Raw genomic sequence first — 23,746 nt, forward strand, 5'->3', positions numbered from 1 at the left:
GGCCTCCAAGCCACCACGCCCACGCACACCGGATCCAGAGGGCTGGGCTGGGGGTCGATGGGGGCGGGCGGGGTGGGCGAAGGCGACGCCTTCGGAGGGAGGGAACGCGGGAGGGCGACGAAGACCCTGGCACCGATGGGCCGGGGCCAGCGCGGGCCGGACGGCACCCGCTCTGGGCAGGCGTGTCCTCCCATGGTCCTGCGCCTCGGGCCCTCATCCCCACATCCCCTAGCCATTCCATCGGGCCGCCCGGAGCGCACGACCGCACTGGGCAACTGGCCCCACCTTAGGCCTGGGCCCGCCTCCACCTTGTCCCCAGCAGCCCTGGGGTGCGCTCCCACCCGCGGGCATTCCCTTCCTTCCCTTGGAACACCGTCCCTTTGCCCCCGTGCCGGGGGTCCCCGCTCCGGGTGGGCAGGACACAAGATGGCCGGTCGCCCGGGGCCTCCCCCCTTGGCGCCCGGGACCACCCGCTGGCACCAGAATCCGTGCTTAGTCTCCCTGCAACAGCGAAGCGAAGACCGAGGCTCGCTCGCTCAGCAAGATGGGGAGAGGGGGGCGCCCTGCACCTCGCCCCAAAGCAGCCCCCCATATAAAGGACGACAGCAGAGGAGGAATCGCCCACATGCCCCGAGGACCAGAGTGGGTCCAGGGCGGGAACGGGAGCAGAGCGGGTCTCGTGACGCCTTGGCTGCGCATCTCGGCCCCGAGGGGCTCCTCGGTGCCCAGAGCCCACCCAAGCACGACCACCCTCCCGAGGGCTAGCTGCCTAGCCAACACAGTCTCCTCCTGTTTGTGTGTGGGGGGGGGCGGGGGGATGGGTGGGGGGGTGGGTGGGGGTGTGGGGGTGTGGGGGTGTGTGGGGTGTGTGGGGTGTGGGGTGTGGGGTGGGGGGTGTGTGTCTGTTTCTGTGGTGTGCCCCTGTGTCTCCGTCCCTGTCCGCATCCAGGTCAGGGTCCGCGTCTGTCTGTCTTGGGGCCAGAGCGGGGGCGTGTGTTGGATACTCTGTCTGTGTCTCCCTCTCTGTCTCTCTCTTCCTCTCTGTCTACATCTCCGTCCGTCCGTGTCTCTGTCTTTCCCCGTGGGTCTGTGCGTCTGTCTATGCCAGCCGGCTTCTGGTGTCCCTCAGTCGGGTCCTCTTGTCGGTGGGTGGGCAGGGGAAGGGTGGCGGAGGAAGGGCGACGGGGTTGGGCTGATGAGGAGGGTCCCTGGGGGCGCCGGTGGCTCCGGGTTGGCTTGGAACCAGGCCGGGGTGGAGAGGCGGAAGGGCCTGGTGGCGGGCCTGGCTTGCCCTAAGGGCGGCGGGTGGGGCGCCGGGGGTGGGGGGGCGCGGAGAACAGCGCGCGGGCCACGCCCCCCGCGCCCCGACGCTCCCCTTGGCCCTCTCGGGAGCCAGGCGGCGGCCCCCGGGTCTGGAGAGTATCGGGCCGTGAGAGCGCTCGGTGTTCCGCGACTGCGGGGCGCTGGAGGCGCCACGTCCTCTGGGCGGTTTGGCAGGCAGGCAGGTGCAAGGCACAGGGCAGGCGTGGGGCGGTTGGGGGCTGAGGAGGGGCACGGCTGCGGCCCGGAGGCGCAGAGCAGGCTCTTAGGGCGGCCAGCGGCAGCGGCACACGTCTACGGCCATACCACCCTGAACGCGCCCGATCTCGTCTGATCTCGGAAGCTAAGCAGGGTCGGGCCTGGTTAGTACTTGGATGGGAGACCGCCTGGGAATACCGGGTGCTGTAGGCTTTTTTTCTTTGCCTTTTCTTTCCCCTTCGGCCTCCCTTCCTCTCCCTTCGCCGCCACAGTCCCCCCCCCCGCCCCGCCCCCTCCGCCCCTTGCCCAACAAGGCCTCCTGCAAACGCCCGGTGCCCCCCTGGCCCCTCGCCAGCCGCGCACCGCACCGAGGGTCCCTGTCTCGCAGCTTGTGCCCGCTGCACCGGCAGGCAGCCCCCAGCCCTTCCACCTCACAGCCACCACGCCCACGCACACCCGATCCAGAGGGGCGGGCTGGGGGAGGTGGGGGCGGGCTGGGTGGGCGGAGGCGGCGGCTTCGCAGAGAGGGAAAGGGGGAGGGCGGCGAGGACCGCCCGCGGGCTTGGGGCGGGGGGAGCGCGGGCGGGACGGCACCCCGTCTCGGCAGGCGTGCCCTCCCAAGGTCCTGCGCCTCGGGGCCTCATCCCCGGAGCCCCTAGCCATTCCCTTGGGCCGCCCCGAGTGCACAAGCGCACCGGGCAACCGGCCCCACCTTAGGCCTGGGCCCGCCTCCACCTTCTCCCCACCCGCCCTGGGCTGCGCTCCCGCGCGCGCGGGCATTCCCTTCCTTCCCGCGGAACACCGTCCCTCTGCCCCCAGGCCGGGGGTCCTCGCTCCGTGTGGGCAGGACACAAGATGGCCGACCGCCCGGGGCCTCCCCCGTTGGCACCCGGGACCACCCGTTGGCCCCCGACTCCGTGCTCAGTGTCCCCGCAACAGCGAAGCGCACAGCGAGGCTCGCTCGCTCGGCAAGACGGCGGGAGGGGGCGGCCCTGCACCACGCCCCAAAGCGGCCCCCCAAATAAAGGACGAGAGCAGAGGAGGAATCGCCCGCACGCCCCCAGGCCCAGAGTGGGTCCTGGGCGGGAACGGGAGCAGGGCGGGTCTCCTGAGGCCTTGGCTGCGCGACCTCGGCCCCGGGGGGCTCCTCGGTGCCCAGAGCCCACCCAAGCACGACCACCCTCCCGAGGAGGGCTAGCTGCCTAGCCAACACAGTCTCTTCCTCTGTGTGTGTGTGTGTGTGTGTGTGTGGTGTGTGTGTGGTGTGTGTGGTGTGTGTGTGGTGTGTGTGTCTGTTTCTGGGGTGTGCCCCTGTGTCTCCGTCCCTGTCCGCATCCAGGTCAGGGTCCGCGTCTGTCTGTCTTGGGGCCAGAGCGGGGGTGTGTGTTGGATACTCTGTCTGTGTTCTCCCTCTCTGTCCCTCTCTTCCTCTCTGTCTACATCTCCGTCCGTCCGTCCGTCCGTGTCTCTGTCTTTCCCCGTGGGTCTGTGCGTCTGTCTATGCCAGCCGGCTTCCGGTGTCCCTCAGTCGGGTCCTCTTGTCGGTGGGTGGGCAGGGGAAGGGTGGCGGAGGAAGGGCGACGGGGTTGGGCTGATGAGGAGGGTCCCTGGGGGCGCCGGTGGCTCCGGGTTGGCTTGGAGCCAGGCGGGGTGGAGAGGCAGAAAGGCCTGGTGGCCGGCCTGGCTTGGCCTAGGGCGACGGGTGGGACGCTGGGGGTGGGGGGCGCGGAAAACACCTCAGGGGCCGCGCCCACCGCGCCCCGCCCCGACGCTTCCCTTTGCCATGCCGGTAGCCAGGAGGCGGTGGGGCGGCGGCGGCCCCCGGGACTGGAGAGTCCCCGGCAGGGAGAGCGCCCGGACTTCCACGACTGCGGGGCACCGGAGGGGCCACGTCCCCTGGGCGGCTGGCAGGCAGGCAGGTGCAAGGCGCAGGGCAGGCGGGGTTCGGGTGAGGGCTGAGGAGGGGCACGGCTGGGCCCGGGAGGCGCAGAGCAGGCTCTTAGGGCGGCCAGCGGCAGCCGCACACGTCTACGGCCATACCACCCTGAACGCGCCCGATCTCGTCTGATCTCGGAAGCTAAGCAGGGTCGGGCCTGGTTAGTACTTGGATGGGAGACCGCCTGGGAATACCGGGTGCTGTAGGCTTTTTTCTTTGCCTTTTCTTTCCCCTTGGGCCACCCTTCCCATACCTTTACCGCCACAGCACCCCGCCCCCTTGCCCAACTAGGCTTCCTCCAAACGCCCCGTGCCCCCCTGGCCCCTCGCCAGCCGCGCACCGCACCGCGAGTCCCTGGCTCGCAGCAGGTGCCCCCTGCAGGGGCAGGCGTCTTCCAGCCAGCCCTTGGGCCTCCAAGCCACCACGCCCACGCACACCGGATCCAGAGGGCTGGGCTGGGGGTCGATGGGGGCGGGCGGGGTGGGCGAAGGCGACGCCTTCGGAGGGAGGGAACGCGGGAGGGCGACGAAGACCCTGGCACCGATGGGCCGGGGCCAGCGCGGGCCGGACGGCACCCGCTCTGGGCAGGCGTGTCCTCCCATGGTCCTGCGCCTCGGGCCCTCATCCCCACATCCCCTAGCCATTCCATCGGGCCGCCCGGAGCGCACGACCGCACTGGGCAACTGGCCCCACCTTAGGCCTGGGCCCGCCTCCACCTTGTCCCCAGCAGCCCTGGGGTGCGCTCCCACCCGCGGGCATTCCCTTCCTTCCCTTGGAACACCGTCCCTTTGCCCCCGTGCCGGGGGTCCCCGCTCCGGGTGGGCAGGACACAAGATGGCCGGTCGCCCGGGGCCTCCCCCCTTGGCGCCCGGGACCACCCGCTGGCACCAGAATCCGTGCTTAGTCTCCCTGCAACAGCGAAGCGAAGACCGAGGCTCGCTCGCTCAGCAAGATGGGGAGAGGGGGGCGCCCTGCACCTCGCCCCAAAGCAGCCCCCCATATAAAGGACGACAGCAGAGGAGGAATCGCCCACATGCCCCGAGGACCAGAGTGGGTCCAGGGCGGGAACGGGAGCAGAGCGGGTCTCGTGACGCCTTGGCTGCGCATCTCGGCCCCGAGGGGCTCCTCGGTGCCCAGAGCCCACCCAAGCACGACCACCCTCCCGAGGGCTAGCTGCCTAGCCAACACAGTCTCCTCCTGTTTGTGTGTGTGGGGGGGCGGGGGGATGGGTGGGGGGGTGGGTGGGGGTGTGGGGGTGTGGGGGTGTGTGGGGTGTGTGGGGTGTGGGGTGTGGGGTGGGGGGTGTGTGTCTGTTTCTGTGGTGTGCCCCTGTGTCTCCGTCCCTGTCCGCATCCAGGTCAGGGTCCGCGTCTGTCTGTCTTGGGGCCAGAGCGGGGGCGTGTGTTGGATACTCTGTCTGTGTCTCCCTCTCTGTCTCTCTCTTCCTCTCTGTCTACATCTCCGTCCGTCCGTGTCTCTGTCTTTCCCCGTGGGTCTGTGCGTCTGTCTATGCCAGCCGGCTTCTGGTGTCCCTCAGTCGGGTCCTCTTGTCGGTGGGTGGGCAGGGGAAGGGTGGCGGAGGAAGGGCGACGGGGTTGGGCTGATGAGGAGGGTCCCTGGGGGCGCCGGTGGCTCCGGGTTGGCTTGGAACCAGGCCGGGGTGGAGAGGCGGAAGGGCCTGGTGGCGGGCCTGGCTTGCCCTAAGGGCGGCGGGTGGGGCGCCGGGGGTGGGGGGGCGCGGAGAACAGCGCGCGGGCCACGCCCCCCGCGCCCCGACGCTCCCCTTGGCCCTCTCGGGAGCCAGGCGGCGGCCCCCGGGTCTGGAGAGTATCGGGCCGTGAGAGCGCTCGGTGTTCCGCGACTGCGGGGCGCTGGAGGCGCCACGTCCTCTGGGCGGTTTGGCAGGCAGGCAGGTGCAAGGCACAGGGCAGGCGTGGGGCGGTTGGGGGCTGAGGAGGGGCACGGCTGCGGCCCGGAGGCGCAGAGCAGGCTCTTAGGGCGGCCAGCGGCAGCGGCACACGTCTACGGCCATACCACCCTGAACGCGCCCGATCTCGTCTGATCTCGGAAGCTAAGCAGGGTCGGGCCTGGTTAGTACTTGGATGGGAGACCGCCTGGGAATACCGGGTGCTGTAGGCTTTTTTTCTTTGCCTTTTCTTTCCCCTTCGGCCTCCCTTCCTCTCCCTTCGCCGCCACAGTCCCCCCCCCCGCCCCGCCCCCTCCGCCCCTTGCCCAACAAGGCCTCCTGCAAACGCCCGGTGCCCCCCTGGCCCCTCGCCAGCCGCGCACCGCACCGAGGGTCCCTGTCTCGCAGCTTGTGCCCGCTGCACCGGCAGGCAGCCCCCAGCCCTTCCACCTCACAGCCACCACGCCCACGCACACCCGATCCAGAGGGGCGGGCTGGGGGAGGTGGGGGCGGGCTGGGTGGGCGGAGGCGGCGGCTTCGCAGGGAGGGAAAGGGGGAGGGCGGCGAGGACCGCCCGCGGGCTTGGGGCGGGGGGAGCGCGGGCGGGACGGCACCCCGTCTCGGCAGGCGTGCCCTCCCAAGGTCCTGCGCCTCGGGGCCTCATCCCCGGAGCCCCTAGCCATTCCCTTGGGCCGCCCCGAGTGCACAAGCGCACCGGGCAACCGGCCCCACCTTAGGCCTGGGCCCGCCTCCACCTTCTCCCCACCCGCCCTGGGCTGCGCTCCCGCGCGCGCGGGCATTCCCTTCCTTCCCGCGGAACACCGTCCCTCTGCCCCCAGGCCGGGGGTCCTCGCTCCGTGTGGGCAGGACACAAGATGGCCGACCGCCCGGGGCCTCCCCCGTTGGCACCCGGGACCACCCGTTGGCCCCCGACTCCGTGCTCAGTGTCCCCGCAACAGCGAAGCGCACAGCGAGGCTCGCTCGCTCGGCAAGACGGCGGGAGGGGGCGGCCCTGCACCACGCCCCAAAGCGGCCCCCCAAATAAAGGACGAGAGCAGAGGAGGAATCGCCCGCACGCCCCCAGGCCCAGAGTGGGTCCTGGGCGGGAACGGGAGCAGGGCGGGTCTCCTGAGGCCTTGGCTGCGCGACCTCGGCCCCGGGGGGCTCCTCGGTGCCCAGAGCCCACCCAAGCACGACCACCCTCCCGAGGAGGGCTAGCTGCCTAGCCAACACAGTCTCTTCCTCTGTGTGTGTGTGTGTGTGTGTGTGTGGTGTGTGTGTGGTGTGTGTGGTGTGTGTGTGGTGTGTGTGTCTGTTTCTGGGGTGTGCCCCTGTGTCTCCGTCCCTGTCCGCATCCAGGTCAGGGTCCGCGTCTGTCTGTCTTGGGGCCAGAGCGGGGGTGTGTGTTGGATACTCTGTCTGTGTTCTCCCTCTCTGTCCCTCTCTTCCTCTCTGTCTACATCTCCGTCCGTCCGTCCGTCCGTGTCTCTGTCTTTCCCCGTGGGTCTGTGCGTCTGTCTATGCCAGCCGGCTTCCGGTGTCCCTCAGTCGGGTCCTCTTGTCGGTGGGTGGGCAGGGGAAGGGTGGCGGAGGAAGGGCGACGGGGTTGGGCTGATGAGGAGGGTCCCTGGGGGCGCCGGTGGCTCCGGGTTGGCTTGGAGCCAGGCGGGGTGGAGAGGCAGAAAGGCCTGGTGGCCGGCCTGGCTTGGCCTAGGGCGACGGGTGGGACGCTGGGGGTGGGGGGCGCGGAAAACACCTCAGGGGCCGCGCCCACCGCGCCCCGCCCCGACGCTTCCCTTTGCCATGCCGGTAGCCAGGAGGCGGTGGGGCGGCGGCGGCCCCCGGGACTGGAGAGTCCCCGGCAGGGAGAGCGCCCGGACTTCCACGACTGCGGGGCACCGGAGGGGCCACGTCCCCTGGGCGGCTGGCAGGCAGGCAGGTGCAAGGCGCAGGGCAGGCGGGGTTCGGGTGAGGGCTGAGGAGGGGCACGGCTGGGCCCGGGAGGCGCAGAGCAGGCTCTTAGGGCGGCCAGCGGCAGCCGCACACGTCTACGGCCATACCACCCTGAACGCGCCCGATCTCGTCTGATCTCGGAAGCTAAGCAGGGTCGGGCCTGGTTAGTACTTGGATGGGAGACCGCCTGGGAATACCGGGTGCTGTAGGCTTTTTTCTTTGCCTTTTCTTTCCCCTTGGGCCACCCTTCCCATACCTTTACCGCCACAGCACCCCGCCCCCTTGCCCAACTAGGCTTCCTCCAAACGCCCCGTGCCCCCCTGGCCCCTCGCCAGCCGCGCACCGCACCGCGAGTCCCTGGCTCGCAGCAGGTGCCCCCTGCAGGGGCAGGCGTCTTCCAGCCAGCCCTTGGGCCTCCAAGCCACCACGCCCACGCACACCGGATCCAGAGGGCTGGGCTGGGGGTCGATGGGGGCGGGCGGGGTGGGCGAAGGCGACGCCTTCGGAGGGAGGGAACGCGGGAGGGCGACGATGACCCTGGCACCGATGGGCCGGGGCCAGCGCGGGCCGGACGGCACCCGCTCTGGGCAGGCGTGTCCTCCCATGGTCCTGCGCCTCGGGCCCTCATCCCCAGATCCCCTAGCCATTCCATCGGGCCGCCCGGAGCGCACGACCGCACTGGGCAACTGGCCCCACCTTAGGCCTGGGCCCGCCTCCACCTTGTCCCCAGCAGCCCTGGGGTGCGCTCCCACCCGCGGGCATTCCCTTCCTTCCCTTGGAACACCGTCCCTTTGCCCCCGTGCCGGGGGTCCCCGCTCCGGGTGGGCAGGACACAAGATGGCCGGTCGCCCGGGGCCTCCCCCCTTGGCGCCCGGGACCACCCGCTGGCACCAGAATCCGTGCTTAGTCTCCCTGCAACAGCGAAGCGAAGACCGAGGCTCGCTCGCTCAGCAAGATGGGGAGAGGGGGGCGCCCTGCACCTCGCCCCAAAGCAGCCCCCCATATAAAGGACGACAGCAGAGGAGGAATCGCCCACATGCCCCGAGGACCAGAGTGGGTCCAGGGCGGGAACGGGAGCAGAGCGGGTCTCGTGACGCCTTGGCTGCGCATCTCGGCCCCGAGGGGCTCCTCGGTGCCCAGAGCCCACCCAAGCACGACCACCCTCCCGAGGGCTAGCTGCCTAGCCAACACAGTCTCCTCCTGTTTGTGTGTGTGTGTGGGGGGGGATGGGTGGGGGGGTGGGTGGGGGTGTGGGGGTGTGGGGGTGTGTGGGGTGTGTGGGGTGTGGGGTGTGGGGTGGGGGGTGTGTGTCTGTTTCTGTGGTGTGCCCCTGTGTCTCTGTCCCTGTCCGCATCCAGGTCAGGGTCCGCGTCTGTCTGTCTTGGGGCCAGAGCGGGGGCGTGTGTTGGATACTCTGTCTGTGTCTCCCTCTCTGTCTCTCTCTTCCTCTCTGTCTACATCTCCGTCCGTCCGTGTCTCTGTCTTTCCCCGTGGGTCTGTGCGTCTGTCTATGCCAGCCGGCTTCTGGTGTCCCTCAGTCGGGTCCTCTTGTCGGTGGGTGGGCAGGGGAAGGGTGGCGGAGGAAGGGCGACGGGGTTGGGCTGATGAGGAGGGTCCCTGGGGGCGCCGGTGGCTCCGGGTTGGCTTGGAACCAGGCCGGGGTGGAGAGGCGGAAGGGCCTGGTGGCGGGCCTGGCTTGCCCTAAGGGCGGCGGGTGGGGCGCCGGGGGTGGGGGGGCGCGGAGAACAGCGCGCGGGCCACGCCCCCCGCGCCCCGACGCTCCCCTTGGCCCTCTCGGGAGCCAGGCGGCGGCCCCCGGGTCTGGAGAGTATCGGGCCGTGAGAGCGCTCGGTGTTCCGCGACTGCGGGGCGCTGGAGGCGCCACGTCCTCTGGGCGGTTTGGCAGGCAGGCAGGTGCAAGGCACAGGGCAGGCGTGGGGCGGTTGGGGGCTGAGGAGGGGCACGGCTGCGGCCCGGAGGCGCAGAGCAGGCTCTTAGGGCGGCCAGCGGCAGCGGCACACGTCTACGGCCATACCACCCTGAACGCGCCCGATCTCGTCTGATCTCGGAAGCTAAGCAGGGTCGGGCCTGGTTAGTACTTGGATGGGAGACCGCCTGGGAATACCGGGTGCTGTAGGCTTTTTTTCTTTGCCTTTTCTTTCCCCTTCGGCCTCCCTTCCTCTCCCTTCGCCGCCACAGTCCCCCCCCCCGCCCCGCCCCCTCCGCCCCTTGCCCAACAAGGCCTCCTGCAAACGCCCGGTGCCCCCCTGGCCCCTCGCCAGCCGCGCACCGCACCGAGGGTCCCTGTCTCGCAGCTTGTGCCCGCTGCACCGGCAGGCAGCCCCCAGCCCTTCCACCTCACAGCCACCACGCCCACGCACACCCGATCCAGAGGGGCGGGCTGGGGGAGGTGGGGGCGGGCTGGGTGGGCGGAGGCGGCGGCTTCGCAGGGAGGGAAAGGGGGAGGTCGGCGAGGACCGCCCGCGGGCTTGGGGCGGGGGGAGCGCGGGCGGGACGGCACCCCGTCTCGGCAGGCGTGCCCTCCCAAGGTCCTGCGCCTCGGGGCCTCATCCCCGGAGCCCCTAGCCATTCCCTTGGGCCGCCCCGAGTGCACAAGCGCACCGGGCAACCGGCCCCACCTTAGGCCTGGGCCCGCCTCCACCTTCTCCCCACCCGCCCTGGGCTGCGCTCCCGCGCGCGCGGGCATTCCCTTCCTTCCCGCGGAACACCGTCCCTCTGCCCCCAGGCCGGGGGTCCTCGCTCCGTGTGGGCAGGACACAAGATGGCCGACCGCCCGGGGCCTCCCCCGTTGGCACCCGGGACCACCCGTTGGCCCCCGACTCCGTGCTCAGTGTCCCCGCAACAGCGAAGCGCACAGCGAGGCTCGCTCGCTCGGCAAGACGGCGGGAGGGGGCGGCCCTGCACCACGCCCCAAAGCGGCCCCCCAAATAAAGGACGAGAGCAGAGGAGGAATCGCCCGCACGCCCCCAGGCCCAGAGTGGGTCCTGGGCGGGAACGGGAGCAGGGCGGGTCTCCTGAGGCCTTGGCTGCGCGACCTCGGCCCCGGGGGGCTCCTCGGTGCCCAGAGCCCACCCAAGCACGACCACCCTCCCGAGGAGGGCTAGCTGCCTAGCCAACACAGTCTCTTCCTCTGTGTGTGTGTGTGTGTGTGTGTGTGGTGTGTGTGTGGTGTGTGTGGTGTGTGTGTGGTGTGTGTGTCTGTTTCTGGGGTGTGCCCCTGTGTCTCCGTCCCTGTCCGCATCCAGGTCAGGGTCCGCGTCTGTCTGTCTTGGGGCCAGAGCGGGGGTGTGTGTTGGATACTCTGTCTGTGTTCTCCCTCTCTGTCCCTCTCTTCCTCTCTGTCTACATCTCCGTCCGTCCGTCCGTCCGTGTCTCTGTCTTTCCCCGTGGGTCTGTGCGTCTGTCTATGCCAGCCGGCTTCTGGTGTCCCTCAGTCGGGACCTCTTGTCGGTGGGTGGGCAGGGGAAGGGTGGCGGAGGAAGGGCGACGGGGTTGGGCTGATGAGGAGGGTCCCTGGGGGCGCCGGTGGCTCCGGGTTGGCTTGGAGCCAGGCGGGGTGGAGAGGCAGAAAGGCCTGGTGGCCGGCCTGGCTTGGCCTAGGGCGACGGGTGGGACGCTGGGGGTGGGGGTGGGGGTGGGGGGCGCGGAAAACACCTCAGGGGCCGCGCCCACCGCGCCCCGCCCCGACGCTTCCCTTTGCCATGCCGGTAGCCAGGAGGCGGTGGGGCGGCGGCGGCCCCCGGGACTGGAGAGTCCCCGGCAGGGAGAGCGCCCGGACTTCCACGACTGCGGGGCACCGGAGGGGCCACGTCCCCTGGGCGGCTGGCAGGCAGGCAGGTGCAAGGCGCAGGGCAGGCGGGGTTCGGGTGAGGGCTGAGGAGGGGCACGGCTGGGCCCGGGAGGCGCAGAGCAGGCTCTTAGGGCGGCCAGCGGCAGCCGCACACGTCTACGGCCATACCACCCTGAACGCGCCCGATCTCGTCTGATCTCGGAAGCTAAGCAGGGTCGGGCCTGGTTAGTACTTGGATGGGAGACCGCCTGGGAATACCGGGTGCTGTAGGCTTTTTTCTTTGCCTTTTCTTTCCCCTTGGGCCACCCTTCCCATACCTTTACCGCCACAGCACCCCGCCCCCTTGCCCAACTAGGCTTCCTCCAAACGCCCCGTGCCCCCCTGGCCCCTCGCCAGCCGCGCACCGCACCGCGAGTCCCTGGCTCGCAGCAGGTGCCCCCTGCAGGGGCAGGCGTCTTCCAGCCAGCCCTTGGGCCTCCAAGCCACCACGCCCACGCACACCGGATCCAGAGGGCTGGGCTGGGGGTCGATGGGGGCGGGCGGGGTGGGCGAAGGCGACGCCTTCGGAGGGAGGGAACGCGGGAGGGCGACGAAGACCCTGGCACCGATGGGCCGGGGCCAGCGCGGGCCGGACGGCACCCGCTCTGGGCAGGCGTGTCCTCCCATGGTCCTGCGCCTCGGGCCCTCATCCCCACATCCCCTAGCCATTCCATCGGGCCGCCCGGAGCGCACGACCGCACTGGGCAACTGGCCCCACCTTAGGCCTGGGCCCGCCTCCACCTTGTCCCCAGCAGCCCTGGGGTGCGCTCCCACCCGCGGGCATTCCCTTCCTTCCCTTGGAACACCGTCCCTTTGCCCCCGTGCCGGGGGTCCCCGCTCCGGGTGGGCAGGACACAAGATGGCCGGTCGCCCGGGGCCTCCCCCCTTGGCGCCCGGGACCACCCGCTGGCACCAGAATCCGTGCTTAGTCTCCCTGCAACAGCGAAGCGAAGACCGAGGCTCGCTCGCTCAGCAAGATGGGGAGAGGGGGGCGCCCTGCACCTCGCCCCAAAGCAGCCCCCCATATAAAGGACGACAGCAGAGGAGGAATCGCCCACATGCCCCGAGGACCAGAGTGGGTCCAGGGCGGGAACGGGAGCAGAGCGGGTCTCGTGACGCCTTGGCTGCGCATCTCGGCCCCGAGGGGCTCCTCGGTGCCCAGAGCCCACCCAAGCACGACCACCCTCCCGAGGGCTAGCTGCCTAGCCAACACAGTCTCCTCCTGTTTGTTTGTGGGGGGGGCGGGGGGATGGGTGGGGGGGTGGGTGGGGGTGTGGGGGTGTGGGGGTGTGTGGGGTGTGTGGGGTGTGGGGTGTGGGGTGGGGGGTGTGTGTCTGTTTCTGTGGTGTGCCCCTGTGTCTCCGTCCCTGTCCGCATCCAGGTCAGGGTCCGCGTCTGTCTGTCTTGGGGCCAGAGCGGGGGCGTGTGTTGGATACTCTGTCTGTGTCTCCCTCTCTGTCTCTCTCTTCCTCTCTGTCTACATCTCCGTCCGTCCGTGTCTCTGTCTTTCCCCGTGGGTCTGTGCGTCTGTCTATGCCAGCCGGCTTCTGGTGTCCCTCAGTCGGGTCCTCTTGTCGGTGGGTGGGCAGGGGAAGGGTGGCGGAGGAAGGGCGACGGGGTTGGGCTGATGAGGAGGGTCCCTGGGGGCGCCGGTGGCTCCGGGTTGGCTTGGAACCAGGCCGGGGTGGAGAGGCGGAAGGGCCTGGTGGCGGGCCTGGCTTGCCCTAAGGGCGGCGGGTGGGGCGCCGGGGGTGGGGGGGCGCGGAGAACAGTGCGCGGGCCACGCCCCCCGCGGCCCGACGCTCCCCTTGGCCCTCTCGGGAGCCAGGCGGCGGCCCCCGGGTCTGGAGAGTATCGGGCCGTGAGAGCGCTCGGTGTTCCGCGACTGCGGGGCGCTGGAGGCGCCACGTCCTCTGGGCGGTTTGGCAGGCAGGCAGGTGCAAGGCACAGGGCAGGCGTGGGGCGGTTGGGGGCTGAGGAGGGGCACGGCTGCGGCCCGGAGGCGCAGAGCAGGCTCTTAGGGCGGCCAGCGGCAGCGGCACACGTCTACGGCCATACCACCCTGAACGCGCCCGATCTCGTCTGATCTCGGAAGCTAAGCAGGGTCGGGCCTGGTTAGTACTTGGATGGGAGACCGCCTGGGAATACCGGGTGCTGTAGGCTTTTTTTCTTTGCCTTTTCTTTCCCCTTCGGCCTCCCTTCCTCTCCCTTCGCCGCCACAGTCCCCCCCCCCGCCCCGCCCCCTCCGCCCCTTGCCCAACAAGGCCTCCTGCAAACGCCCGGTGCCCCCCTGGCCCCTCGCCAGCCGCGCACCGCACCGAGGGTCCCTGTCTCGCAGCTTGTGCCCGCTGCACCGGCAGGCAGCCCCCAGCCCTTCCACCTCACAGCCACCACGCCCACGCACACCCGATCCAGAGGGGCGGGCTGGGGGAGGTGGGGGCGGGCTGGGTGGGCGGAGGCGGCGGCTTCGCAGAGAGGGAAAGGGGGAGGGCGGCGAGGACCGCCCGCGGGCTTGGGGCGGGGGGAGCGCGGGCGGGACGGCACCCCGTCTCGGCAGGCGTGCCCTCCCAAGGTCCTGCGCCTCGGGGCCTCATCCCCGGAGCCCCTAGCCATTCCCTTGGGCCGCCCCGAGTGCACAAGCGCACCGGGCAACCGGCCCCACCTTAGGCCTGGGCCCGCCTCCACCTTCTCCCCACCCGCCCTGGGCTGCGCTCCCGCGCGCGCGGGCATTCCCTTCCTTCCCGCGGAACACCGTCCCTCTGCCCCCAGGCCGGGGGTCCTCGCTCCGTGTGGGCAGGACACAAGATGGCCGACCGCCCGGGGCCTCCCCCGTTGGCACCCGGGACCACCCGTTGGCCCCCGACTCCGTGCTCAGTGTCCCCGCAACAGCGAAGCGCACAGCGAGGCTCGCTCGCTCGGCAAGACGGCGGGAGGGGGCGGCCCTGCACCACGCCCCAAAGCGGCCCCCCAAATAAAGGACGAGAGCAGAGGAGGAATCGCCCGCACGCCCCCAGGCCCAGAGTGGGTCCTGGGCGGGAACGGGAGCAGGGCGGGTCTCCTGAGGCCTTGGCTGCGCGACCTCGGCCCCGGGGGGCTCCTCGGTGCCCAGAGCCCACCCAAGCACGACCACCCTCCCGAGGAGGGCTAGCTGCCTAGCCAACACAGTCTCTTCCTCTGTGTGTGTGTGTGTGTGTGTGTGTGGTGTGTGTGTGGTGTGTGTGGTGTGTGTGTGGTGTGTGTGTCTGTTTCTGGGGTGTGCCCCTGTGTCTCCGTCCCTGTCCGCATCCAGGTCAGGGTCCGCGTCTGTCTGTCTTGGGGCCAGAGCGGGGGTGTGTGTTGGATACTCTGTCTGTGTTCTCCCTCTCTGTCCCTCTCTTCCTCTCTGTCTACATCTCCGTCCGTCCGTCCGTCCGTGTCTCTGTCTTTCCCCGTGGGTCTGTGCGTCTGTCTATGCCAGCCGGCTTCCGGTGTCCCTCAGTCGGGTCCTCTTGTCGGTGGGTGGGCAGGGGAAGGGTGGCGGAGGAAGGGCGACGGGGTTGGGCTGATGAGGAGGGTCCCTGGGGGCGCCGGTGGCTCCGGGTTGGCTTGGAGCCAGGCGGGGTGGAGAGGCAGAAAGGCCTGGTGGCCGGCCTGGCTTGGCCTAGGGCGACGGGTGGGACGCTGGGGGTGGGGGGCGCGGAAAACACCTCAGGGGCCGCGCCCACCGCGCCCCGCCCCGACGCTTCCCTTTGCCATGCCGGTAGCCAGGAGGCGGTGGGGCGGCGGCGGCCCCCGGGACTGGAGAGTCCCCGGCAGGGAGAGCGCCCGGACTTCCACGACTGCGGGGCACCGGAGGGGCCACGTCCCCTGGGCGGCTGGCAGGCAGGCAGGTGCAAGGCGCAGGGCAGGCGGGGTTCGGGTGAGGGCTGAGGAGGGGCACGGCTGGGCCCGGGAGGCGCAGAGCAGGCTCTTAGGGCGGCCAGCGGCAGCCGCACACGTCTACGGCCATACCACCCTGAACGCGCCCGATCTCGTCTGATCTCGGAAGCTAAGCAGGGTCGGGCCTGGTTAGTACTTGGATGGGAGACCGCCTGGGAATACCGGGTGCTGTAGGCTTTTTTCTTTGCCTTTTCTTTCCCCTTGGGCCACCCTTCCCATACCTTTACCGCCACAGCACCCCGCCCCCTTGCCCAACTAGGCTTCCTCCAAACGCCCCGTGCCCCCCTGGCCCCTCGCCAGCCGCGCACCGCACCGCGAGTCCCTGGCTCGCAGCAGGTGCCCCCTGCAGGGGCAGGCGTCTTCCAGCCAGCCCTTGGGCCTCCAAGCCACCACGCCCACGCACACCGGATCCAGAGGGCTGGGCTGGGGGTCGATGGGGGCGGGCGGGGTGGGCGAAGGCGACGCCTTCGGAGGGAGGGAACGCGGGAGGGCGACGAAGACCCTGGCACCGATGGGCCGGGGCCAGCGCGGGCCGGACGGCACCCGCTCTGGGCAGGCGTGTCCTCCCATGGTCCTGCGCCTCGGGCCCTCATCCCCACATCCCCTAGCCATTCCATCGGGCCGCCCGGAGCGCACGACCGCACTGGGCAACTGGCCCCACCTTAGGCCTGGGCCCGCCTCCACCTTGTCCCCAGCAGCCCTGGGGTGCGCTCCCACCCGCGGGCATTCCCTTCCTTCCCTTGGAACACCGTCCCTTTGCCCCCGTGCCGGGGGTCCCCGCTCCGGGTGGGCAGGACACAAGATGGCCGGTCGCCCGGGGCCTCCCCCCTTGGCGCCCGGGACCACCCGCTGGCACCAGAATCCGTGCTTAGTCTCCCTGCAACAGCGAAGCGAAGACCGAGGCTCGCTCGCTCAGCAAGATGGGGAGAGGGGGGCGCCCTGCACCTCGCCCCAAAGCAGCCCCCCATATAAAGGACGACAGCAGAGGAGGAATCGCCCACATGCCCCGAGGACCAGAGTGGGTCCAGGGCGGGAACGGGAGCAGAGCGGGTCTCGTGACGCCTTGGCTGCGCATCTCGGCCCCGAGGGGCTCCTCGGTGCCCAGAGCCCACCCAAGCACGACCACCCTCCCGAGGGCTAGCTGCCTAGCCAACACAGTCTCCTCCTGTTTGTGTGTGGGGGGGGGCGGGGGGATGGGTGGGGGGGTGGGTGGGGGTGTGGGGGTGTGGGGGTGTGTGGGGTGTGTGGGGTGTGGGGTGTGGGGTGGGGGGTGTGTGTCTGTTTCTGTGGTGTGCCCCTGTGTCTCCGTCCCTGTCCGCATCCAGGTCAGGGTCCGCGTCTGTCTGTCTTGGGGCCAGAGCGGGGGCGTGTGTTGGATACTCTGTCTGTGTCTCCCTCTCTGTCTCTCTCTTCCTCTCTGTCTACATCTCCGTCCGTCCGTGTCTCTGTCTTTCCCCGTGGGTCTGTGCGTCTGTCTATGCCAGCCGGCTTCTGGTGTCCCTCAGTCGGGTCCTCTTGTCGGTGGGTGGGCAGGGGAAGGGTGGCGGAGGAAGGGCGACGGGGTTGGGCTGATGAGGAGGGTCCCTGGGGGCGCCGGTGGCTCCGGGTTGGCTTGGAACCAGGCCGGGGTGGAGAGGCGGAAGGGCCTGGTGGCGGGCCTGGCTTGCCCTAAGGGCGGCGGGTGGGGCGCCGGGGGTGGGGGGGCGCGGAGAACAGCGCGCGGGCCACGCCCCCCGCGCCCCGACGCTCCCCTTGGCCCTCTCGGGAGCCAGGCGGCGGCCCCCGGGTCTGGAGAGTATCGGGCCGTGAGAGCGCTCGGTGTTCCGCGACTGCGGGGCGCTGGAGGCGCCACGTCCTCTGGGCGGTTTGGCAGGCAGGCAGGTGCAAGGCACAGGGCAGGCGTGGGGCGGTTGGGGGCTGAGGAGGGGCACGGCTGCGGCCCGGAGGCGCAGAGCAGGCTCTTAGGGCGGCCAGCGGCAGCGGCACACGTCTACGGCCATACCACCCTGAACGCGCCCGATCTCGTCTGATCTCGGAAGCTAAGCAGGGTCGGGCCTGGTTAGTACTTGGATGGGAGACCGCCTGGGAATACCGGGTGCTGTAGGCTTTTTTTCTTTGCCTTTTCTTTCCCCTTCGGCCTCCCTTCCTCTCCCTTCGCCGCCACAGTCCCCCCCCCCGCCCCGCCCCCTCCGCCCCTTGCCCAACAAGGCCTCCTGCAAACGCCCGGTGCCCCCCTGGCCCCTCGCCAGCCGCGCACCGCACCGAGGGTCCCTGTCTCGCAGCTTGTGCCCGCTGCACCGGCAGGCAGCCCCCAGCCCTTCCACCTCACAGCCACCACGCCCACGCACACCCGATCCAGAGGGGCGGGCTGGGGGAGGTGGGGGCGGGCTGGGTGGGCGGAGGCGGCGGCTTCGCAGAGAGGGAAAGGGGGAGGGCGGCGAGGACCGCCCGCGGGCTTGGGGCGGGGGGAGCGCGGGCGGGACGGCACCCCGTCTCGGCAGGCGTGCCCTCCCAAGGTCCTGCGCCTCGGGGCCTCATCCCCGGAGCCCCTAGCCATTCCCTTGGGCCGCCCCGAGTGCACAAGCGCACCGGGCAACCGGCCCCACCTTAGGCCTGGGCCCGCCTCCACCTTCTCCCCACCCGCCCTGGGCTGCGCTCCCGCGCGCGCGGGCATTCCCTTCCTTCCCGCGGAACACCGTCCCTCTGCCCCCAGGCCGGGGGTCCTCGCTCCGTGTGGGCAGGACACAAGATGGCCGACCGCCCGGGGCCTCCCCCGTTGGCACCCGGGACCACCCGTTGGCCCCCGACTCCGTGCTCAGTGTCCCCGCAACAGCGAAGCGCACAGCGAGGCTCGCTCGCTCGGCAAGACGGCGGGAGGGGGCGGCCCTGCACCACGCCCCAAAGCGGCCCCCCAAATAAAGGACGAGAGCAGAGGAGGAATCGCCCGCACGCCCCCAGGCCCAGAGTGGGTCCTGGGCGGGAACGGGAGCAGGGCGGGTCTCCTGAGGCCTTGGCTGCGCGACCTCGGCCCCGGGGGGCTCCTCGGTGCCCAGAGCCCACCCAAGCACGACCACCCTCCCGAGGAGGGCTAGCTGCCTAGCCAACACAGTCTCTTCCTCTGTGTGTGTGTGTGTGTGTGTGTGTGTGGTGTGTGTGTGGTGTGTGTGGTGTGTGTGTGGTGTGTGTGTCTGTTTCTGGGGTGTGCCCCTGTGTCTCCGTCCCTGTCCGCATCCAGGTCAGGGTCCGCGTCTGTCTGTCTTGGGGCCAGAGCGGGGGTGTGTGTTGGATACTCTGTCTGTGTTCTCCCTCTCTGTCCCTCTCTTCCTCTCTGTCTACATCTCCGTCCGTCCGTCCGTCCGTGTCTCTGTCTTTCCCCGTGGGTCTGTGCGTCTGTCTATGCCAGCCGGCTTCCGGTGTCCCTCAGTCGGGTCCTCTTGTCGGTGGGTGGGCAGGGGAAGGGTGGCGGAGGAAGGGCGACGGGGTTGGGCTGATGAGGAGGGTCCCTGGGGGCGCCGGTGGCTCCGGGTTGGCTTGGAGCCAGGCGGGGTGGAGAGGCAGAAAGGCCTGGTGGCCGGCCTGGCTTGGCCTAGGGCGACGGGTGGGACGCTGGGGGTGGGGGGCGCGGAAAACACCTCAGGGGCCGCGCCCACCGCGCCCCGCCCCGACGCTTCCCTTTGCCATGCCGGTAGCCAGGAGGCGGTGGGGCGGCGGCGGCCCCCGGGACTGGAGAGTCCCCGGCAGGGAGAGCGCCCGGACTTCCACGACTGCGGGGCACCGGAGGGGCCACGTCCCCTGGGCGGCTGGCAGGCAGGCAGGTGCAAGGCGCAGGGCAGGCGGGGTTCGGGTGAGGGCTGAGGAGGGGCACGGCTGGGCCCGGGAGGCGCAGAGCAGGCTCTTAGGGCGGCCAGCGGCAGCCGCACACGTCTACGGCCATACCACCCTGAACGCGCCCGATCTCGTCTGATCTCGGAAGCTAAGCAGGGTCGGGCCTGGTTAGTACTTGGATGGGAGACCGCCTGGGAATACCGGGTGCTGTAGGCTTTTTTCTTTGCCTTTTCTTTCCCCTTGGGCCACCCTTCCCATACCTTTACCGCCACAGCACCCCGCCCCCTTGCCCAACTAGGCTTCCTCCAAACGCCCCGTGCCCCCCTGGCCCCTCGCCAGCCGCGCACCGCACCGCGAGTCCCTGGCTCGCAGCAGGTGCCCCCTGCAGGGGCAGGCGTCTTCCAGCCAGCCCTTGGGCCTCCAAGCCACCACGCCCACGCACACCGGATCCAGAGGGCTGGGCTGGGGGTCGATGGGGGCGGGCGGGGTGGGCGAAGGCGACGCCTTCGGAGGGAGGGAACGCGGGAGGGCGACGAAGACCCTGGCACCGATGGGCCGGGGCCAGCGCGGGCCGGACGGCACCCGCTCTGGGCAGGCGTGTCCTCCCATGGTCCTGCGCCTCGGGCCCTCATCCCCACATCCCCTAGCCATTCCATCGGGCCGCCCGGAGCGCACGACCGCACTGGGCAACTGGCCCCACCTTAGGCCTGGGCCCGCCTCCACCTTGTCCCCAGCAGCCCTGGGGTGCGCTCCCACCCGCGGGCATTCCCTTCCTTCCCTTGGAACACCGTCCCTTTGCCCCCGTGCCGGGGGTCCCCGCTCCGGGTGGGCAGGACACAAGATGGCCGGTCGCCCGGGGCCTCCCCCCTTGGCGCCCGGGACCACCCGCTGGCACCAGAATCCGTGCTTAGTCTCCCTGCAACAGCGAAGCGAAGACCGAGGCTCGCTCGCTCAGCAAGATGGGGAGAGGGGGGCGCCCTGCACCTCGCCCCAAAGCAGCCCCCCATATAAAGGACGACAGCAGAGGAGGAATCGCCCACATGCCCCGAGGACCAGAGTGGGTCCAGGGCGGGAACGGGAGCAGAGCGGGTCTCGTGACGCCTTGGCTGCGCATCTCGGCCCCGAGGGGCTCCTCGGTGCCCAGAGCCCACCCAAGCACGACCACCCTCCCGAGGGCTAGCTGCCTAGCCAACACAGTCTCCTCCTGTTTGTGTGTGGGGGGGGGCGGGGGGATGGGTGGGGGGGTGGGTGGGGGTGTGGGGGTGTGGGGGTGTGTGGGGTGTGTGGGGTGTGGGGTGTGGGGTGGGGGGTGTGTGTCTGTTTCTGTGGTGTGCCCCTGTGTCTCCGTCCCTGTCCGCATCCAGGTCAGGGTCCGCGTCTGTCTGTCTTGGGGCCAGAGCGGGGGCGTGTGTTGGATACTCTGTCTGTGTCTCCCTCTCTGTCTCTCTCTTCCTCTCTGTCTACATCTCCGTCCGTCCGTGTCTCTGTCTTTCCCCGTGGGTCTGTGCGTCTGTCTATGCCAGCCGGCTTCTGGTGTCCCTCAGTCGGGTCCTCTTGTCGGTGGGTGGGCAGGGGAAGGGTGGCGGAGGAAGGGCGACGGGGTTGGGCTGATGAGGAGGGTCCCTGGGGGCGCCGGTGGCTCCGGGTTGGCTTGGAACCAGGCCGGGGTGGAGAGGCGGAAGGGCCTGGTGGCGGGCCTGGCTTGCCCTAAGGGCGGCGGGTGGGGCGCCGGGGGTGGGGGGGCGCGGAGAACAGCGCGCGGGCCACGCCCCCCGCGCCCCGACGCTCCCCTTGGCCCTCTCGGGAGCCAGGCGGCGGCCCCCGGGTCTGGAGAGTATCGGGCCGTGAGAGCGCTCGGTGTTCCGCGACTGCGGGGCGCTGGAGGCGCCACGTCCTCTGGGCGGTTTGGCAGGCAGGCAGGTGCAAGGCACAGGGCAGGCGTGGGGCGGTTGGGGGCTGAGGAGGGGCACGGCTGCGGCCCGGAGGCGCAGAGCAGGCTCTTAGGGCGGCCAGCGGCAGCGGCACACGTCTACGGCCATACCACCCTGAACGCGCCCGATCTCGTCTGATCTCGGAAGCTAAGCAGGGTCGGGCCTGGTTAGTACTTGGATGGGAGACCGCCTGGGAATACCGGGTGCTGTAGGCTTTTTTTCTTTGCCTTTTCTTTCCCCTTCGGCCTCCCTTCCTCTCCCTTCGCCGCCACAGTCCCCCCCCCCGCCCCGCCCCCTCCGCCCCTTGCCCAACAAGGCCTCCTGCAAACGCCCGGTGCCCCCCTGGCCCCTCGCCAGCCGCGCACCGCACCGAGGGTCCCTGTCTCGCAGCTTGTGCCCGCTGCACCGGCAGGCAGCCCCCAGCCCTTCCACCTCACAGCCACCACGCCCACGCACACCCGATCCAGAGGGGCGGGCTGGGGGAGGTGGGGGCGGGCTGGGTGGGCGGAGGCGGCGGCTTCGCAGGGAGGGAAAGGGGGAGGGCGGCGAGGACCGCCCGCGGGCTTGGGGCGGGGGGAGCGCGGGCGGGACGGCACCCCGTCTCGGCAGGCGTGCCCTCCCAAGGTCCTGCGCCTCGGGGCCTCATCCCCGGAGCCCCTAGCCATTCCCTTGGGCCGCCCCGAGTGCACAAGCGCACCGGGCAACCGGCCCCACCTTAGGCCTGGGCCCGCCTCCACCTTCTCCCCACCCGCCCTGGGCTGCGCTCCCGCGCGCGCGGGCATTCCCTTCCTTCCCGCGGAACACCGTCCCTCTGCCCCCAGGCCGGGGGTCCTCGCTCCGTGTGGGCAGGACACAAGATGGCCGACCGCCCGGGGCCTCCCCCGTTGGCACCCGGGACCACCCGTTGGCCCCCGACTCCGTGCTCAGTGTCCCCGCAACAGCGAAGCGCACAGCGAGGCTCGCTCGCTCGGCAAGACGGCGGGAGGGGGCGGCCCTGCACCACGCCCCAAAGCGGCCCCCCAAATAAAGGACGAGAGCAGAGGAGGAATCGCCCGCACGCCCCCAGGCCCAGAGTGGGTCCTGGGCGGGAACGGGAGCAGGGCGGGTCTCCTGAGGCCTTGGCTGCGCGACCTCGGCCCCGGGGGGCTCCTCGGTGCCCAGAGCCCACCCAAGCACGACCACCCTCCCGAGGAGGGCTAGCTGCCTAGCCAACACAGTCTCTTCCTCTGTGTGTGTGTGTGTGTGTGTGTGTGGTGTGTGTGTGGTGTGTGTGGTGTGTGTGTGGTGTGTGTGTCTGTTTCTGGGGTGTGCCCCTGTGTCTCCGTCCCTGTCCGCATCCAGGTCAGGGTCCGCGTCTGTCTGTCTTGGGGCCAGAGCGGGGGTGTGTGTTGGATACTCTGTCTGTGTTCTCCCTCTCTGTCCCTCTCTTCCTCTCTGTCTACATCTCCGTCCGTCCGTCCGTCCGTGTCTCTGTCTTTCCCCGTGGGTCTGTGCGTCTGTCTATGCCAGCCGGCTTCCGGTGTCCCTCAGTCGGGTCCTCTTGTCGGTGGGTGGGCAGGGGAAGGGTGGCGGAGGAAGGGCGACGGGGTTGGGCTGATGAGGAGGGTCCCTGGGGGCGCCGGTGGCTCCGGGTTGGCTTGGAGCCAGGCGGGGTGGAGAGGCAGAAAGGCCTGGTGGCCGGCCTGGCTTGGCCTAGGGCGACGGGTGGGACGCTGGGGGTGGGGGGCGCGGAAAACACCTCAGGGGCCGCGCCCACCGCGCCCCGCCCCGACGCTTCCCTTTGCCATGCCGGTAGCCAGGAGGCGGTGGGGCGGCGGCGGCCCCCGGGACTGGAGAGTCCCCGGCAGGGAGAGCGCCCGGACTTCCACGACTGCGGGGCACCGGAGGGGCCACGTCCCCTGGGCGGCTGGCAGGCAGGCAGGTGCAAGGCGCAGGGCAGGCGGGGTTCGGGTGAGGGCTGAGGAGGGGCACGGCTGGGCCCGGGAGGCGCAGAGCAGGCTCTTAGGGCGGCCAGCGGCAGCCGCACACGTCTACGGCCATACCACCCTGAACGCGCCCGATCTCGTCTGATCTCGGAAGCTAAGCAGGGTCGGGCCTGGTTAGTACTTGGATGGGAGACCGCCTGGGAATACCGGGTGCTGTAGGCTTTTTTCTTTGCCTTTTCTTTCCCCTTGGGCCACCCTTCCCATACCTTTACCGCCACAGCACCCCGCCCCCTTGCCCAACTAGGCTTCCTCCAAACGCCCCGTGCCCCCCTGGCCCCTCGCCAGCCGCGCACCGCACCGCGAGTCCCTGGCTCGCAGCAGGTGCCCCCTGCAGGGGCAGGCGTCTTCCAGCCAGCCCTTGGGCCTCCAAGCCACCACGCCCACGCACACCGGATCCAGAGGGCTGGGCTGGGGGTCGATGGGGGCGGGCGGGGTGGGCGAAGGCGACGCCTTCGGAGGGAGGGAACGCGGGAGGGCGACGATGACCCTGGCACCGATGGGCCGGGGCCAGCGCGGGCCGGACGGCACCCGCTCTGGGCAGGCGTGTCCTCCCATGGTCCTGCGCCTCGGGCCCTCATCCCCAGATCCCCTAGCCATTCCATCGGGCCGCCCGGAGCGCACGACCGCACTGGGCAACTGGCCCCACCTTAGGCCTGGGCCCGCCTCCACCTTGTCCCCAGCAGCCCTGGGGTGCGCTCCCACCCGCGGGCATTCCCTTCCTTCCCTTGGAACACCGTCCCTTTGCCCCCGTGCCGGGGGTCCCCGCTCCGGGTGGGCAGGACACAAGATGGCCGGTCGCCCGGGGCCTCCCCCCTTGGCGCCCGGGACCACCCGCTGGCACCAGAATCCGTGCTTAGTCTCCCTGCAACAGCGAAGCGAAGACCGAGGCTCGCTCGCTCAGCAAGATGGGGAGAGGGGGGCGCC

The 23,746-nt window shown here is 70.7% G+C and overlaps 12 non-coding genes across 12 annotated transcripts; all 12 read left to right on the top strand.

Annotated features, from left to right (window-relative positions):
• Positions 1-1,612: 1,612 nt before the first annotated feature.
• LOC135364902 (5S ribosomal RNA) lies at positions 1,613-1,731 on the top strand. The gene has a single exon (XR_010412710.1). It is a non-coding gene; the product is annotated as a 5S ribosomal RNA (ribosomal RNA).
• A 1,813-nt stretch (positions 1,732-3,544) lies between these two features.
• On the top strand, positions 3,545-3,663 carry LOC135364903 (5S ribosomal RNA). The gene has a single exon (XR_010412711.1). It is a non-coding gene; the product is annotated as a 5S ribosomal RNA (ribosomal RNA).
• A 1,811-nt stretch (positions 3,664-5,474) lies between these two features.
• LOC135364904 (5S ribosomal RNA) lies at positions 5,475-5,593 on the top strand. Its single transcript, XR_010412712.1, has one exon. It is a non-coding gene; the product is annotated as a 5S ribosomal RNA (ribosomal RNA).
• A 1,813-nt stretch (positions 5,594-7,406) lies between these two features.
• On the top strand, positions 7,407-7,525 carry LOC135364905 (5S ribosomal RNA). Its single transcript, XR_010412713.1, has one exon. It is a non-coding gene; the product is annotated as a 5S ribosomal RNA (ribosomal RNA).
• Positions 7,526-9,334: 1,809 nt separating this feature from the next.
• On the top strand, positions 9,335-9,453 carry LOC135364906 (5S ribosomal RNA). The gene has a single exon (XR_010412714.1). It is a non-coding gene; the product is annotated as a 5S ribosomal RNA (ribosomal RNA).
• A 1,825-nt stretch (positions 9,454-11,278) lies between these two features.
• LOC135364907 (5S ribosomal RNA) lies at positions 11,279-11,397 on the top strand. The gene has a single exon (XR_010412715.1). It is a non-coding gene; the product is annotated as a 5S ribosomal RNA (ribosomal RNA).
• A 1,810-nt stretch (positions 11,398-13,207) lies between these two features.
• On the top strand, positions 13,208-13,326 carry LOC135364909 (5S ribosomal RNA). Its single transcript, XR_010412717.1, has one exon. It is a non-coding gene; the product is annotated as a 5S ribosomal RNA (ribosomal RNA).
• Positions 13,327-15,139: 1,813 nt separating this feature from the next.
• LOC135364910 (5S ribosomal RNA) lies at positions 15,140-15,258 on the top strand. The gene has a single exon (XR_010412718.1). It is a non-coding gene; the product is annotated as a 5S ribosomal RNA (ribosomal RNA).
• A 1,811-nt stretch (positions 15,259-17,069) lies between these two features.
• LOC135364911 (5S ribosomal RNA) lies at positions 17,070-17,188 on the top strand. Its single transcript, XR_010412719.1, has one exon. It is a non-coding gene; the product is annotated as a 5S ribosomal RNA (ribosomal RNA).
• Positions 17,189-19,003: 1,815 nt separating this feature from the next.
• Positions 19,004-19,122, top strand: LOC135364912 (5S ribosomal RNA). Its single transcript, XR_010412720.1, has one exon. It is a non-coding gene; the product is annotated as a 5S ribosomal RNA (ribosomal RNA).
• Positions 19,123-20,933: 1,811 nt separating this feature from the next.
• LOC135364913 (5S ribosomal RNA) lies at positions 20,934-21,052 on the top strand. The gene has a single exon (XR_010412721.1). It is a non-coding gene; the product is annotated as a 5S ribosomal RNA (ribosomal RNA).
• A 1,813-nt stretch (positions 21,053-22,865) lies between these two features.
• Positions 22,866-22,984, top strand: LOC135364914 (5S ribosomal RNA). Its single transcript, XR_010412722.1, has one exon. It is a non-coding gene; the product is annotated as a 5S ribosomal RNA (ribosomal RNA).
• The last annotated feature ends 762 nt before the right edge of the window (positions 22,985-23,746 follow it).

This window comes from Mirounga angustirostris, unplaced genomic scaffold, assembly GCF_029215605.1.
Source record: "Mirounga angustirostris isolate CCGP_5_RB_7025 unplaced genomic scaffold, mMirAng1.0.hap1 SCAF_6, whole genome shotgun sequence".
NCBI classification, from domain to species: domain Eukaryota; kingdom Metazoa; phylum Chordata; class Mammalia; order Carnivora; family Phocidae; genus Mirounga; species Mirounga angustirostris.